The sequence below is a fragment of the Oxyura jamaicensis genome, chromosome 7 (assembly GCF_011077185.1).
Source record: "Oxyura jamaicensis isolate SHBP4307 breed ruddy duck chromosome 7, BPBGC_Ojam_1.0, whole genome shotgun sequence".
NCBI lineage: Eukaryota > Metazoa > Chordata > Aves > Anseriformes > Anatidae > Oxyura > Oxyura jamaicensis.
The window spans coordinates 26,944,428-26,959,553 of NC_048899.1; the positions used below are offsets into that span (position 1 = coordinate 26,944,428).

At 37.2% G+C, this 15,126-nt stretch overlaps 1 long non-coding RNA gene across 1 annotated transcript in view; it reads left to right on the forward strand.

The window, feature by feature from the left end:
* LOC118170151 overlaps positions 1-14,621 on the forward strand; it is a 35,918-nt gene extending 21,297 nt beyond the window's left edge. The window contains exons 5-6 of the long non-coding RNA XR_004752535.1: positions 13,799-13,803; positions 14,611-14,621. This is a non-coding gene — a long non-coding RNA (uncharacterized LOC118170151). The remainder of the gene's footprint in view (positions 1-13,798; positions 13,804-14,610) is intronic.
* The last annotated feature ends 505 nt before the right edge of the window (positions 14,622-15,126 follow it).

Genomic DNA, 15,126 nt, shown 5'->3' on the forward strand with positions numbered 1-15,126 from the left:
AAGAGGAGATGCTATAGTGAAGAGGGCAAAATGGCTTCCCAGGTCTCAGAAGCACTCTGTGTTCATGCTGTCATTTTAAATTTGCTAACTTGCTCAGAGAATGGCTGGTAGCTGTCAGTCAGAAGAGTAACACGCGTTAACAAGCTTAACAGTGTTTGAACACTGCCTTGTGTGCTGACAGCACTTCACTTGAAGTGCACTTTAGTTGTTCACCTAGGCAGAAGAAATCTCTAGGAACTTCTGGACCCAGTTTTGCTCTATTCAAAATCAATTCAAGTTTTGTCATTGAATTTAATAGGCATCGGATCGGCCCTTTAGTGCTGCATAAGTGGTAGACACAGGAGAAATTGAGACTAAATGGACAAAAGGTGCATTGTCTTTCTTTATTTGTCCTTGCTGATGAATAAGTGCAGATGAATTTAACTCTCAGCAAGATTATGTAAATGAAAACTTTTAAAACAATGCTACAGTATAGTGTTTTTGTGTGCTAAAACTAGTTTCATTGCTCTGATAAAGTTAAATCTATTTGCAAGGTTCAGTGCAGTTTCAAGCTAAAATTTAATATTTCAGTTTGTTCTACCAGCACTTAGGACCACGAATTCCAAAGTGGAAATGACATAGAACTTAGATATCTACATTTAAAATTGCTATCCTGGAAAAAACTCACTTGGATAATAAAAGGTTTTCTTCTATGAAAAACTGCAAAGATGATGCCAGGCAATGGTTTTTGGCTGTGTATCTATCTCACAGCTACTCTTGGCTGACCACCTACATCATTCAAAGTATGTCTCTGGTGCTACCCATACCACTCACCCATGTACCTTCATTGTAGTAGGTATTCTCAGACCATGCTTGGACACTTTGTGGGATGGGCTCAGTCACAAAACCCAGGGACAATAGGAAGTTTCCTTTAGCTTTCTCTGTTTAATGTGCAGGAATTGTCTGCTCTGCCTGCTGAAAATATTTCCTCAGGGTTAAATAAATGTGTTGGGCCAGGAAAGGTGCTTCCTAAGGCATATAATTGTTAGTCTTTTTTTTTTTTTTTTTTTCCTCCTTGATATCCAAGCTGATGATTAAATGTTTATGTTAATTGGTAGTAAGTTAAATTAGGTGAAGTTCCCCTAGTCATGATAGTTTTGCCTGTGACAACTGGATAACTACTTAATGAATGAACCAGTATTTTTTTTTTTTTTTGTCTTTCTGGGGAGTTCCAATTATTCATTACATGAAGACATAGTCACAATACTGGTTAATTGGAGAGGTGCTTCAGCCCTCTGATCAACTTCGTGGCCCTTCTTTAGACCCACTCTAACAGATCAACATCCTTCTTGAGCTTGGGACCCCAGACCTGGATGGGGTAATCCAGGTGGGGCCTCACATGGGTAGAGCAGAGAGTTGACTCAGTTCTCTTAATGGAGAAAAGGAAGCTGTGTGTGTGTATTATTTCTTTAAAAAGTACAGAAGAAAGCTTATTTTGCATTCCTCAGGAAGAAATGCCAATCGTTGTTCTGCTAAACTTTATACTCTAAGATAGTACATGCTGCACTGGCACTCACACAAGGGGAATGAGGGGGGAAAGAAAAAATAGCCTAACATGTACAGTGGGAAGTAAAAGGAAGAGGGTAAGCAAATATTTGCGTGTGCACCCAGATGCCCCAAATTTAACAGGACTATCCATAGCAATGATAACTGTGGAGTTCCCTACTCCCCCCCCCCCTTTTTTTCCCCCCTAAGACAAAAGTCTTCACTTCACTGCAATTATTTATTACACAGAAGCTAAAGTACTAGAGTGGTGAAATTTGTTTTTCAATATTTTGGGGGGAAATTAATTTCTAGTCCAGCAAATGTGACTTTCACAACAACAATCTGTCATCTTGGAGATAAGGAAGCCTTATTAAATAGGAGATTTAATATATATATATGTATATCCAGCTGCAGCAGATCACTGGAAACATTTTTCACCTTAAAAAACACCTTAGCCTGACATCCCTGGACATACATACAGAGTCTGTCTCAAATTTTAGAAGGATGTGAAGAAGAATATGATGCAACTGAAAGAGTAACCATTGTACTGTTGTACTGGAGTATATTGTAGGAGCATTGCTGGGACATGCTGGTCATGACAGAAGATGTCAGATTACTGTTCAGGTACCACTGAATTCCTCTAAATGCATTCAGACCATAAGAAGTGAAGGAGACGATGTTACAGAATGCTGCCAGAAGTAAGTGTTGCGATTTCTTTAAATAAAATGGCTTTATGTGGCAGACTGAAAGATGGATCGGCTGTTGCTAATCTATCTGGTCTGTTCTAGATGAAGGGCATGGAAAATTCAGGAGACTTGGTACTTTCAGGCTGGAGGAAGAAGAAGCCTTACCCATGAGTTTTGCCCCTCTGACGCTGACCATATTCTTGTAGGCAGCTCTTCATTAACTATGTGATGCAAATAGAGCTGGCCCCTTTGCTCACAGCAGCCTGTTTCCTAGCTTTCAATGCTCTAGTTTGCCTGACTGTGTCCAGCTATATCCCTGGATGCTGCCCTCTGCATCACCTACTCTGGGAGGCTTCACATGTACTCTGTCTGCAAGGTATTTTTTGGGCTGAACTTTATGGATTCCTTGACTGGTATCTTAAGGCTGACACAGCACATTAAAATGGACTGCTGATTCTCTGGTATCAAATCCTACTGCTTATCTCCAGCTAATGGAGTGCAGAAATATAAAAGCACTGTTCAGTCAGAGAAGATTCAAAGCCTCTGCTGCAGGACATAGACTTGTCTACTTTGCAGATGTTTTATTTTGGTTCTGTATGAGGTAAATGTTACTGGTCACCCTTGGATGTGGAATACTGGACTAGAGAGATCACATTTCTCACCATAGTGGCATTTCCTTTTAGTAACAATAACCTTTGTTTAACAGAAGGAACTTGGCTGCTGGAGCAGAAGCATATTAATAGAGCAGACTAATTAAGCTCATAAAAATCCAATTTTTTGCTAATAAGAAAATTAATTTGATTTTTTGTGTTAAGCATCTGGAACACTTGTAATACTAGTGTAGATATTTGGTTTGGAAAATTGAAGTATGGATAACAAGAAGACAGTTGATGTGAGAAGAAAGGTAAATAACAGAAAAAGTGTGGGTAGATAAGGAAAGGCTTAGAATATTTAAAGACTAATAGATGAAAAAGATAGTTCAGTGTAGATAAATGATGAATAATGAGCTCACTGCAAAGCATTTCTAGCATTCCAAGGTGCTTCACACACTTAGAGAAATATAAAACAAGGGAAGATATCATGCTGTAAATTTGCATAATTCCACTGAGGTCAGTAGAGCTTTGCTGTTTTTACACCTCTGAAGGACTGGACCTTTAAAGAGTGAGTGTTGGGGATGAATGGTGAGAAAGAAAGGAATGTCAGCTTCTTCAGAAACTCTGCATGGGACAGTGGAGTTGCATTACTTTTTCATTAGTAGCTAATTCGCTCCATTTGCTAAGGCAATACAAAGCATAATAGACATGCTGTACATTACTTCAAAAATTCACGAAGTAGAACTTCAGAGACCATCTAAAGCACTTCAGTCTACTAAAGAAAAATCTTTTCAAGTCTATAAAGAGCTGTTGCTCTCTAAACTGTAGAAGAGATTTACTCAAAAGTGTTATTAGTTACTGATAGTTGCAGTTTGAAGGCACTTGACATCTATTCGTAGTCCTGACATGTTTATTTTGCCAGTTAATGTTTTAATCAATAGTTGGATTGTTTAATTTAAGCTGTAACTACTTTGGGAATTTACAAGAAAAAATATACGTATGCTTTTTCTGAACTTTTAATGTGCTACAAATTAAAGCCTTGCACCTGAAAATAACAGCATTGTTAATAAAGCTGAAATAAATAATATAAAATCTCTGCTGGTGAATATGGGAAATCCAGACCAACATTTCTGAAAGTTTCAGTAAATGAAGCTTCAACTTCTCTCCTATTTATATAATACAGTAAGCCACTCTAGCAGTATTTACCTTTTGACTTGCTGATTGCTTCATTAACATTTTTTTTCATATTTGTCTTATTCTATGTTTCTGAGCTAAACAAACTTCTCCAAGATTTGTGAAGCCCACATCAACATAAATGAAGAAACTAAAATCTGTAATGTCCTTGACCTGCACAGGTCTCAGAGAAACTTTTTCCAACTCTGACATTCCTAATCTCTCTCATGTTTTTGAGGTCATAAAACATGCTTTAGCCTTGAGAGTTTATTTTTGGGGTTTCTGCTGGTTTGGCCTTCCGTTACTCCGGTTGCTTCTTCAATGTCCTTCCAATGTGGTGTTCTGTTCTGATCATCTGGTCCTAAAAACAGTTAAAAAAAAAAAAAAAAAAAAAAAAGGCTGTCATTGGGATTACTGTCAAACTTCCACAGTAAGGTCACCTGCTCAGATAATTTCAGCTACTGTTTTTCTATTGATATCTTCTATTGCTAACTTAACATTTCTTGACCACTTTTGGAGTACTGTGACCTGTGAACTTCTTATCTGAGATATATCAATTCAAAGAACACAAATGAGTTGAAATCCGGATTTTTTACTTAATGGAAATAAATAAATTAAAAGCAAATAAAAAATCCACACTTATCCTAATCTCAAACATCCACAAAAATCTTATGATCACAGTTTGTGGTTTGGCCCAACCCCTCTAACCTCTATTAAAACTTGCAACCCAATGAGGACAGGAAAGGTCCTTCAATTGTTTCAGGTCTATTAGTGGGTAAAGTGTCATTACTGTTATGTCCCATATCAAAACTTCTTAGCTTAGTAGTCAAATGTTTGATCTGTGTTTTAACATTTTGAGAAGAAAATGGATGTGCATTTCATCTGGATGACTTACCTTGGTTAAAACCTCTCACTTAGGGAAAGAATGTGGGCTCAAAACTTATTTTATAGTGACAACAAAGTGCAGTAAAACTTACTTTCACCTTTAAGTCTATTTGTGTGCATTGCTAGAAAATGGGTGTATTTGGTTTATGAGGCAAGATTATGGTAGCGGGGGTCTGCAGGGGTGGCCTCTGTGAGAAGAATCCAGAAGCTGCCCCATGTTCAGCCAGCTCCAAAGGGACCCACTGCTGGCCAGAACCAAGCCAATAAGTAATGTTGTTTGTGCCTCTGTAACAGCAGATTTAAGAAAGGGAAAAAAAATGCTGCGCAAGGGAGTTTTGAGAGCGAGGAGTGAGAACCAGCCCTGAAGGGCACCACAGCCTGTGAAGGAGGAGGGGCTCCAGGCCCCAGAGCAGAAGTTTCCCTGTGGCCTGTGGAGAGGCCCCTGGTGGAGCAGGCTGTCTCCCTGCAGCCCATGGGTCCCACATGGAGCATATCTCCATGCTGCAGCCTGTAGAGGAGTCGCCTGTTGAGCAGGTGGATGGGGCCTGGAGGAGGCTGCGGCTCATGGAGAGCCCCTGCAGGAGCAAGCCCTGGGTCAGAGCTGTAGCCCGTGGAGAGGAGTCCACGCAGGAGCAGAGGGCCTGGGGGGAGCTGCTGCCTGTGGGGGACCCGTGCAGGAGCAGTTTGCTCCTGACAGATGGATCCTGTGGTATGGAACCATATTGGAGCAGTTCTCGAATAGCTGCTGCCTGTGGGCAGCCCATGTAGGATCAGTTTGGGAAGAACAGCATTCTGTGGGAGGGAGCCTGCGCTGGAGCAGTGGAAGAGAGTGACCATGAAGGAGTGGCGGAGATGAAGCATCATGGGCTGACCACAGACCTGTTCCCAGTTCCCCTGTTCTGCTCAGGGGTAGGATATAAAGGAGGGTGGTGGGGGGGGGGGGGGGCGGGGGGGGTGTTTGCTTGTATTTTGTTTTTCGCTGCTCTAGCTTGTTAGTAATAGGTAATAAATTTCATTAATCTCCCTATGCTGAGTCTGTTTTGCCCATTATGATAATTGTTGAGTAATCTCCCTGTCCTTATCTCAACCTCTGAGCCCTTTTGATCATATATTCTCCCCTTGTTCCTCTGAGGTGGGAGAGTGAGAGAGCAGTTGTGGTGGAACTCAGCTGCCCACCTGAGTAAAAGCACCACAATAGGTAGAATTAAAAGCTAGCCAAGCAGCTAGCTTTCACCTGACCAAAAAGTTTGACATTTGTGTTCTATTGTCCATTTTGTCCTTGAACAATAGCACTTACATATGTAGCTATGTAACAGATTTTGTTTATAAGTTAACCTGCATCTTTCCTCAAAGAAAGTATGAGATAAGAATCCAAAATGGGACAATGCAGTTTCAGATTCATATGCAGTATACCTTTCAGAAACATCCCATTTCACAGGGCAAATACGCTGTTCTTCAAGGATGATGTTCACACAGATTTGAAGCTATGGCATTTTCACAGAGTGAAGAGTTCCTATCCACCATCCATAGTGTCCTAACAAATGACTAAGATTGTGTTTCTTCTTAATAATGAATAGGTTCATAAGGCTCAAGCGCGTACACTGCATGTAAGACAGCATATGTGAATAGCTGTAGAACCTACTTCAGCTCCTCAAGTGCAAGAGATTTCTATGAGGGACTCCTAGTTACCCACAATGGAAGTTTCCACCTCCATCTTCTATGTATCAGCCCAGTCCTCAACATGATATGAAGGATTAGCTCTCAAAGTGAATGATTTCTGGTAGGAGACACTCATGTATGGATATACCAGGTTTGATAACATCATGGAGAAAGGCAAAGCTAGAAAGAATCACCTTTTGGTTCCTGAATTCTCAGATTTCTTCTTTTCTGGGCAATACTGTTTCCTACATCATGTTGAAAATTGCTTCTGTCCTCCCCCAACATCAATTCCACATTTCATTGTTAGTAAAAACAAGCCAATTTCAGGAAGAACAAAACTTGATCTTGTGGAATATTACTACTGTACTGCTTAGTTACTATTTCTCAAACTGATGTTTTACTCCTTCAGTGTGTAAATAAATCATTTCAGCTCAAGAGGACTTACTCTGTAACGACTCTTGATTTCCTTCTTGCTTACAGTAGTGCAAATCACCAGTAATTCCACTAAAATTGATGAGAGCTATACTAACTGCAAAAAATGAAGTAAGCAGTGGAGAATCCACCACTACCTGATAAATTTTAAAAGCATTAAGTGATTAGCTCATCAGACAGCTGCATAAACATGAAATAACTATTGAACAAAAAGTGAGCTTGTGCTAAAGAAAAGAAAATCTCACAGAGCAAACATCTATAACATGAAACAAATTCCATACCACTCTTTAGCAATGGCAAGTGACTTCATTGCAGTGAATGTATTTGATTGAGACAGGGCATACTAACTCAGGCATAGTGTCATATAAATGCATCGCTGTGGATTCTGGATTTAAACTGTTTAATTAAGTAGAGTAATTTAACAGCTATTTACCCAGATCACAGAAGTGTAATAACATCCAGTCTTTCTTCTGCTTTATTCTTCATTTGAGATGAACTTTACCTCCTTCTTTCTTCGGTCCTATTGACATTTTTTTTTTTTTTTCCATTCTAAAATCATTTTTCATAGTCCTTGGCTGTCACAAGGAGGGATTAATGCTTCATGCCCATCCTTCTGTCATAATATGAGGGACTGTTGTGTGTGGATTGATTTCATCCATTGCTCTGTCCTTTAAAAAATATTTGTCAATAAAACATATGCAAGGCAAATCCTTTGGCACTAACATTATGAGCTGATTCATCTTCACCACCATGAAACTGGCTGGAAAGAATATGAAGCAAAACAATCCATTCTCATGATAAACCTGAGTTGTACTTAGGATAAATACTACTCTACTTATCTGCTGAAAGCAAAGCATATTATATTGAGAAATGGAAACTGAATAAGATAAACTTATTCTCCTGACCTCATTCATTTTCAGATGCATTTCAAAGTTGCTCTTTTATTTGAAAAAAATCTACAAGTTGAATAGGAAAACTCTGTTTTTGCACTCTAATTATTCTGTTGACTGGTTATATCTTCATCTCACCATTGTAACGCCAAAAGCGTGAAATTCATTTTCTTTTCTCTTTGGAAGTTGCTCTGTTTGTCTAGCGTAATTAATATTATGTCTTGTATTGAGGTGTCAAACATTAAAAATACCATGAGATTGTTTTATGAGCAGCAAGGCTTTTGTAAAACAACAAATCTTGAACATACTTTATTTTGCTATCCAAGTTTCACAGTTAAGTGTGCTGATTTTCAAATTTCAAAACACCTTCAAGCTGTGTCTAGAAGTCATTTTCATATTAGTATATACGTAGGCAAAACAAACAAAAAGCAGTTTTCATGTTTTCCATATTCCTACCCCTCCTCAAACTCATCACATTTCTGTCTTTATGAGGATTGAAACAATGCTTCTTTAGGTGGTCATTCATCAGTTCAAGTAATTTGGATCGGGAGAGAAGAAATCAGAACCTGTTCCTTAGAACAAGACACAAGAAATGCTGATGCTTCAAGTATTAGAATCACTGATCTCAGCAGACAGAGTAAGTGGATGTGACCTATCAACCTTAACCTTCAGAACACATACACATAAACATCTTTCCCAGTCTAGCCAACTAAGCTGTCTTTATAGGCAGTGGAGAAGGAAACAAAATTTAAAAAGAGATTTACTTCATCAGAAGTCTCAGACAAGTTGAAGGAATTACTATTTGGAGAAGTAAATTCTTGACAAGTCTAAAAAGCTGCTGGCTTTTATTAGTTGGATATTGTAGTAGCACTAGTAATGTACCAAAAGGGCAAAAGTCTGTATTTGAGAAAAAAGAATTGTGATTGTATCACATAAGGATGATGAACTATTTTGAAATCTATTTGTAACTGTTTTTGTAACTGTATTTGTAACTGTATTTTAGATGTAAGACAACATCTAAATGAGCAAGTCTAGATAAATTGCACATAAGAGCCCTTAAATAACTGGTGGGAGAGAGCTATACTCCAGCTTTGTGCTTCTCTGAGTAGTGTTTAATGAATTGTTGAGTTTACCAGCAATTACCAGAAGGGCAAGTTATCTGTAGTAGTGACAGTACTCTTCAAGAGATATGCACTCTTAAAAATGTTGACAAGTTAAAAATTGAACAGAAGCTTTTCTTTTACATCTGTTTGCGTATATTTCTGTGATCTTTTTCTTACACTTCTATTCAGTAAAATTATAGTCTTGTGGATAAAGCAACTCGGGAGATTGATGCTCAGTCTAAATCTGCCTTTGCTTCAATTGCTCGTGTGCAAGAAGCAGATAATAAAACTTTCACTCTCCTTCCTGTGATCTTAGGATTTCAAAGGAAAGATTCCCTGTGTCATGAAAGGGCTCAGGACAATAGCAGAGGCTTTTGGACCACTCTCATGATACAATGTAAGAAAAATGAATCATGTTTTAAAATTCATAAAAATTCTAAATATATTTATATATATTTTTCCAAGGAGATATTCATCTTCTCATATTTACTTACAATGTCATCTTCTGTATAACCACCCCCTTCAGAGTCTAAATTGCTATGTTAGGAAGGCTTCTCCATTAGTGTTACTATAGCAATGAAGCACATGAAGCACTTCGCCAAATCTAGAACATTAACAGTGAAATGGGATCAAAACCGAGACAGGAGGGTTTATAAAAGACATTGTTTGGCACCCACCCTTCCAATTCTTACTGCAAAGAAAAATGCAGTGCAGATTCTAAAAAAGGATCTGTTCTACTCTCAGTTGAGAGATTTTTGAAATACAGTGCATGTCACCTAAGTTCCAGAGATGGTAAGAAGAATGAATTGGTCCAGGCAATATCAAAACTAAGCTAATAAAAAATGTGCATTAAAAGAAAAAATGTAGATTAAAATGAAAGAATGAAAATGAGAATGTACTCAACTGTAAGAACATTTAATTATAGCTCTTGCAAAAGGACTGAATTAATATAATCAGTAACATACAACTATTTTCCAGAGCCTTTTGCTGGTCTGCCAGGTCCTACAGTGACTATAATTTCTAATTTAAAAGTCAAACAAACAACATTTACCTAGTCATGGACACTTAAGTAATTAACTCCACAGTCGTACAATCGTTGGATTACAGGGCAGAATTTCTTTAAAACAATCAAACATTCTAGACTGAATCCTTGGATGTCACTTCTAGATCTGGAGAACAAACATCTATAAAGCATGGATAGGGCAAAACCCTGCTCGTGCTAAGGTATGGAAAGTTTCTTTAGGTGAATAGTATGCAGTATCTCATATTTTTTGTGATCACCTCAAAGGTGATGTGGATTTTTGTTTTTGTTGTTGTTGGATTGTGTGTGCATGTGTGTGTGTGTATCAGTCTGTTCCCATGCAAGCTGCAGCAGCCTGAAGACTGTTTGAAGTCCACAGGTGCTGTATTTAATTTGCTCAGGTGCCACTGCCACAGAGTGAATTCCCCTGTATCAAGAAGTTTGTGCTGGCTGCATCTTGAGCCTCTAGATGTCTCCTGAAGTATGTGTACACACGAAGAGGTGTCCCTGCTGTCCCTTCATCCTGTAATGTGGAAACAGCAATGGTGATAGCTTCTGGTAAAGCCACCAGAGGACACAGTCCTTCCTTATGAAATGGAAGTAGGTTGGGGTTTCTTATTCCCAGCATGTAGTTTTGGTATTGTGGTAGATAATCTTCCAAAGGCAGTGGGAAAACAGTTCAACTCCCTGTATTTCTACCAAAGTTCAAACAACTTTGGTATTATCAGAAAATTGTCAGTACTTAACGAATAGCCACACTACTTTTGACCAGCATTCACAGTGCTGTGTAATTTTAATAAAACACATTGTTACCTCCCTCTGGCCTTTCTAATAGTCTGCTTTCCTCTCCCCACAAACTTTCATCTCACTTTCTTTTGTCAAACACATTTTTTTCTGTTTGAACTTCATTCAGTGTCTGGCAAATAACAGATAATAGATTCATAGGATTTTATATTAAAATAGTGCTTTCCATCTAGATGATTACCAAGACCTACATACTTTGAATGATAAATTATGGATCAGTTCCTTAACCAGTGCCAAGTTTGCTTGAGATTAGTAGGGCTGTATTGAATTGCATCACTTGAGGTACATTCTCTGTGTTATGGAGTATTTCTCTTCTCCATGACTGTGTAAGTAGCTATTGCCAGAATACAGTATGGCAACAATTTAATAATTTTTAATTGTAAGTAAGGCTGCTCAGTTATATATCACAGAAAAAAAAGAAAAAGGTTGCACTCTAGTTAGAGCTAGGGTAACTATATTGAGTGAGAGGAGAGAACTGAACAATTGAGAGCCTTTCTAGGCCTATGTTCTACATTTCTTTACCTTACAGTTTGAAACCATACTGACTGTTTTGTAATTCTTTGTTAACAACATTATTCACATGCAAAATTTTACCAAGATTTTCAAACTCTGTCTCACACACACACACACACACACAAAAGATAAAGAGGAGAAGATGCTGGAAAACCTTTTGTGAGTATAAGTGGTCAAAAGCTGGTCTATATTTCAGCCATGTGACCAAGAGCACAGCAGTGCAGTGTCACCCAGAGTGGTGGAATTGATGTAGTTCTGAATTAACAGAGATGCCACCTACTGTTAAAAACTCATTCACTCATTTCATGTTTCTCTAAGGCTGGGATGTATTTGCATTCAGTGAAAACTCGGTTTTGGAGGGTAATGTTAAAGCAGAAGGATCTATGATCCTGACCAGAAGATCACTGAAATTGCGATGTTTTATTTTGCTCTCTTTATGGTAATATTTTAGCTTGTTCAATTGACCATGTTCCTAGTACAGCTACATGTGTTCAGCTGCAGAGCGACTACCAATTTAGCAGTACGAATCCTTTGTTTTAGCAAGATAGGTGATCAGGGCTTAGCCATTGTTCTGTCTTTCAGTGTTGTCATACTGCATTTTAGCTCTAAAATTAGTCAGAAAAGATAGAGTGCATCATATGGTAAAATATATCGGGTTACCAAGATGATGAGCCAGTACTAGCAGGTACATTCAAAGCTATTAAAATCCCAGTCTGAGGGATATGACAGGTAGTTTCAAGAATAATGATTGATGTCCAGCTCATATAACAATGTTCTAAAACCCTAACGCTATCCTTGTTCAATCTTATTTTATGGTAGCCATGCATGAATTGCTAAACTGCCTATTCTGAGCCTTGAGAATGAGAGATTTCCCAAGGGTTGTTCGAGTGAACCATTGATAAGTTTGCTTTCATAAAACCTGGGCAAATGATGGGAATCACCATCACTTGTTCAATAGTTTTCAAGAGGCTTGAAGGCCACACCCTGTCTTTTTTGAGAAAGATCAATCACCAAACTGCAGAACAATTCTTCATTCTCAAGAAAAGCTAACAACATAGATATTAAGAAGCAGTAAAAAGTGATCTGTAAAAAGGATATCAAATCATGATTTTTATGGCATATTAATATAAGCCAGAACTATGAAGATTCCTGTCCAGAGCTCAGCATCTCCAAAGGCCAAGGAATTTGGGAATTACTCCTGTCATAGACAGGATCAAGATTTAAAGTAAGGACTAATATAGAAATTTTCTTACATTTCAGGGTAGTTTTAGAAAATTGATAACTAAAGAAATTTTAATTTTAGTTGCAAAGTCTTAGAGAGACAAGTATTAATACCGTTTGTTAGAATTTGGGATATAGCCCTTTGAAGGATAATGTTGATAATAGCATCTTGCATATCACTGATTAATTCTAACCATTTTAAAAAATCTTCAGCTTGTCAGCGTTTCACCACATTTTCACTATAATTATAAAGATTTTCCTTTTAACTTGACACTAGAATTTCAATAATGAATATAATTTCATATAACTTCATATTTTTCTAGTAATATATGGGAAAATATTCAAACAAATCAATTAAAAATATTGATGGTGACTTGAAAGCTGAATTATGCCTTTTTTAAAAAATTTTATTTTATATAATTTGTATGTTATCTAAGACTTCAGGCGTGTCTCTTCTGTGGATATATATCATAAGAAATAGTGAGCAAATCTTCTAGGGCATAAACATGTAATCACTTTATATATAATACCTCTAGAGAACAGAATGGAATAGTTCATACCTTCCTAATTTCAGCCCCAGTTATCCTCCAGGAGAATGAGAAAAAGAATGAGGTATATGGTTTGTTATTGCTTTTTTTTTTTTTTTTTTAAATTATCTTCTTACTCAACTATGTGTCTTTCAGTCCCTTCAAGCCCGTGTTTAGTGATGATGTTTCAACTGAGCTAGACAAAGAAGCTGATGAGAAATGAAGAAACACCTCTCAGTTTGGCATGCAGTTAAGCAGCACTTGTGGGTAGAGAGAATTTGGTTTTCACAAACTGCTTAAAATAGAGAAAAAAAATCTGAATGGCTTTTTTTAAAGCTACAAAAGGAGCAGCAGTGTCATGATTATTCTGAAGTGATCACCAAATCCATTGTGTTGTTATGGCTTATGAAATACTTGATTTCTGTTAAAGCAGAAGTACCAGAAATTCATTTCTAGTAATTCCTGCATAACTTAAATGACAGACTGGGATGTGAAGAATTTCAGCTCGTCAGTCTTTTCCTACTTGTATAGAAGTACCTTTTTTTTTTTTTCCTTTTTTTTTTTCTTTTTTTTTTTTTTTGAGAGAGAAATAAAAAACACACTGAATACATCAGACTTAGCATTTTTATGAACTCTTTAATATGCGTTAAAAAGTGTATTCATAAAGGCTGCTAATTGTGCACACATCAGTGAAAAGAATGTGGTTAATATATAAAACTACTCACAATCAGTTCTGCAGAGTGAAAGGAGACTTCAGGATGAGTTAGACAGTGTTGTAGCTTTTGAAATAAAGTGTGTAAATTCATGTCCTAGTTTACTTTATGGTAACTTGCATTTACACCCAGATATGGATCATAGATCATACAGAAAGTATCTCACAGAAGAATGTCCATCCCATCATCTTTCTGTGATACTGGGTTATTTTATTGCTTTCTTGTAAAGCAAGGGCCAACAAGTGTGGATCAGCAGAATCCTGAAGTGCAAAAAATGAATTTATTTATGATTTATGTTTCCTTCTGGTCTGGTTTCTGCAGTTCTAACTTGAACAGAAAATGTAGAAACAGCTTTTTCTCAATAACAGCTACAGAGCTGAACCTTATGTTCATTTTACAGTTAAACAAAACTATGTGTTAATCTCATTTGGATATAAGAAACATGAAATGAGCCTATACAATCTATTATACTTGAAAGGACAGATTTGCTGGTGCATACAGGTTGTTCAACAGCATTTCAATAATGCTATTAAAACCATATTTAAAGCTATTCAAAGTCATTTGAATGGCACAAAGTGGGTAGAGCACATTAGTCAATTTGTCATTAATCCAGCAAAAGACATTACTGATGTTTTTCTTTTTTCCTTTAGAGCTGTTAAATGAATACAATGTTAGACCAGAAGAAAAGTTAGCAGAAAGTCTATATCTGGTATGAATTTTCAAAGCAAATTCCTAAGTGTTTGTCTCAAACACACTATTTATGTGAACAATGGAGTCATCGAGCAATTAAAAATAAATAAATCTATTCAGTGTGACTGAAAGTAAAACCAAAACAAACATCATGAGTTCTAATCTCTGAATCTTAGCAGAGGTTAGAGTATTCAAAACAGATGCCTTCCGTGAGCCTGTCATCTTCAAAACTGGTCTTTTTACATTTGTATCTCTTAGTCTAATGAAAAATACCTCTCTAAATAAATGTTTCATGCCAATGTGGTTGCACCACTGCAGTCACAAAAGTGAAGAAGAACAAGTTTTTTTTTTTTTTTTTTTTTTTTTTTTTTTTTTTTTTCTATAGCAAAACTGGAGTATGTTATTCTTTTCCTCGTCTTCCAAATGAGATTACAGATAGGCATGAGTCAAAAACTCAAAAACTCCATTTTCTCTGGAGTCCCTGTATACAACTGGGAATGGGTAACTTGTTCATAGGTGTGAGCAGGCAATTGCTATATCTGAATTTTAATCTACTGTAGTTTCCAGTGTTATGACAATAGTATGGAAGGACATAAGAAACCATCTTAATTTACAGCAAGGATAATTGGATAATTTATTGGGGGCGGGGGGGGCGGGGGGGGGGGTGGAATAAAAATCAAAAACCTGAAAAT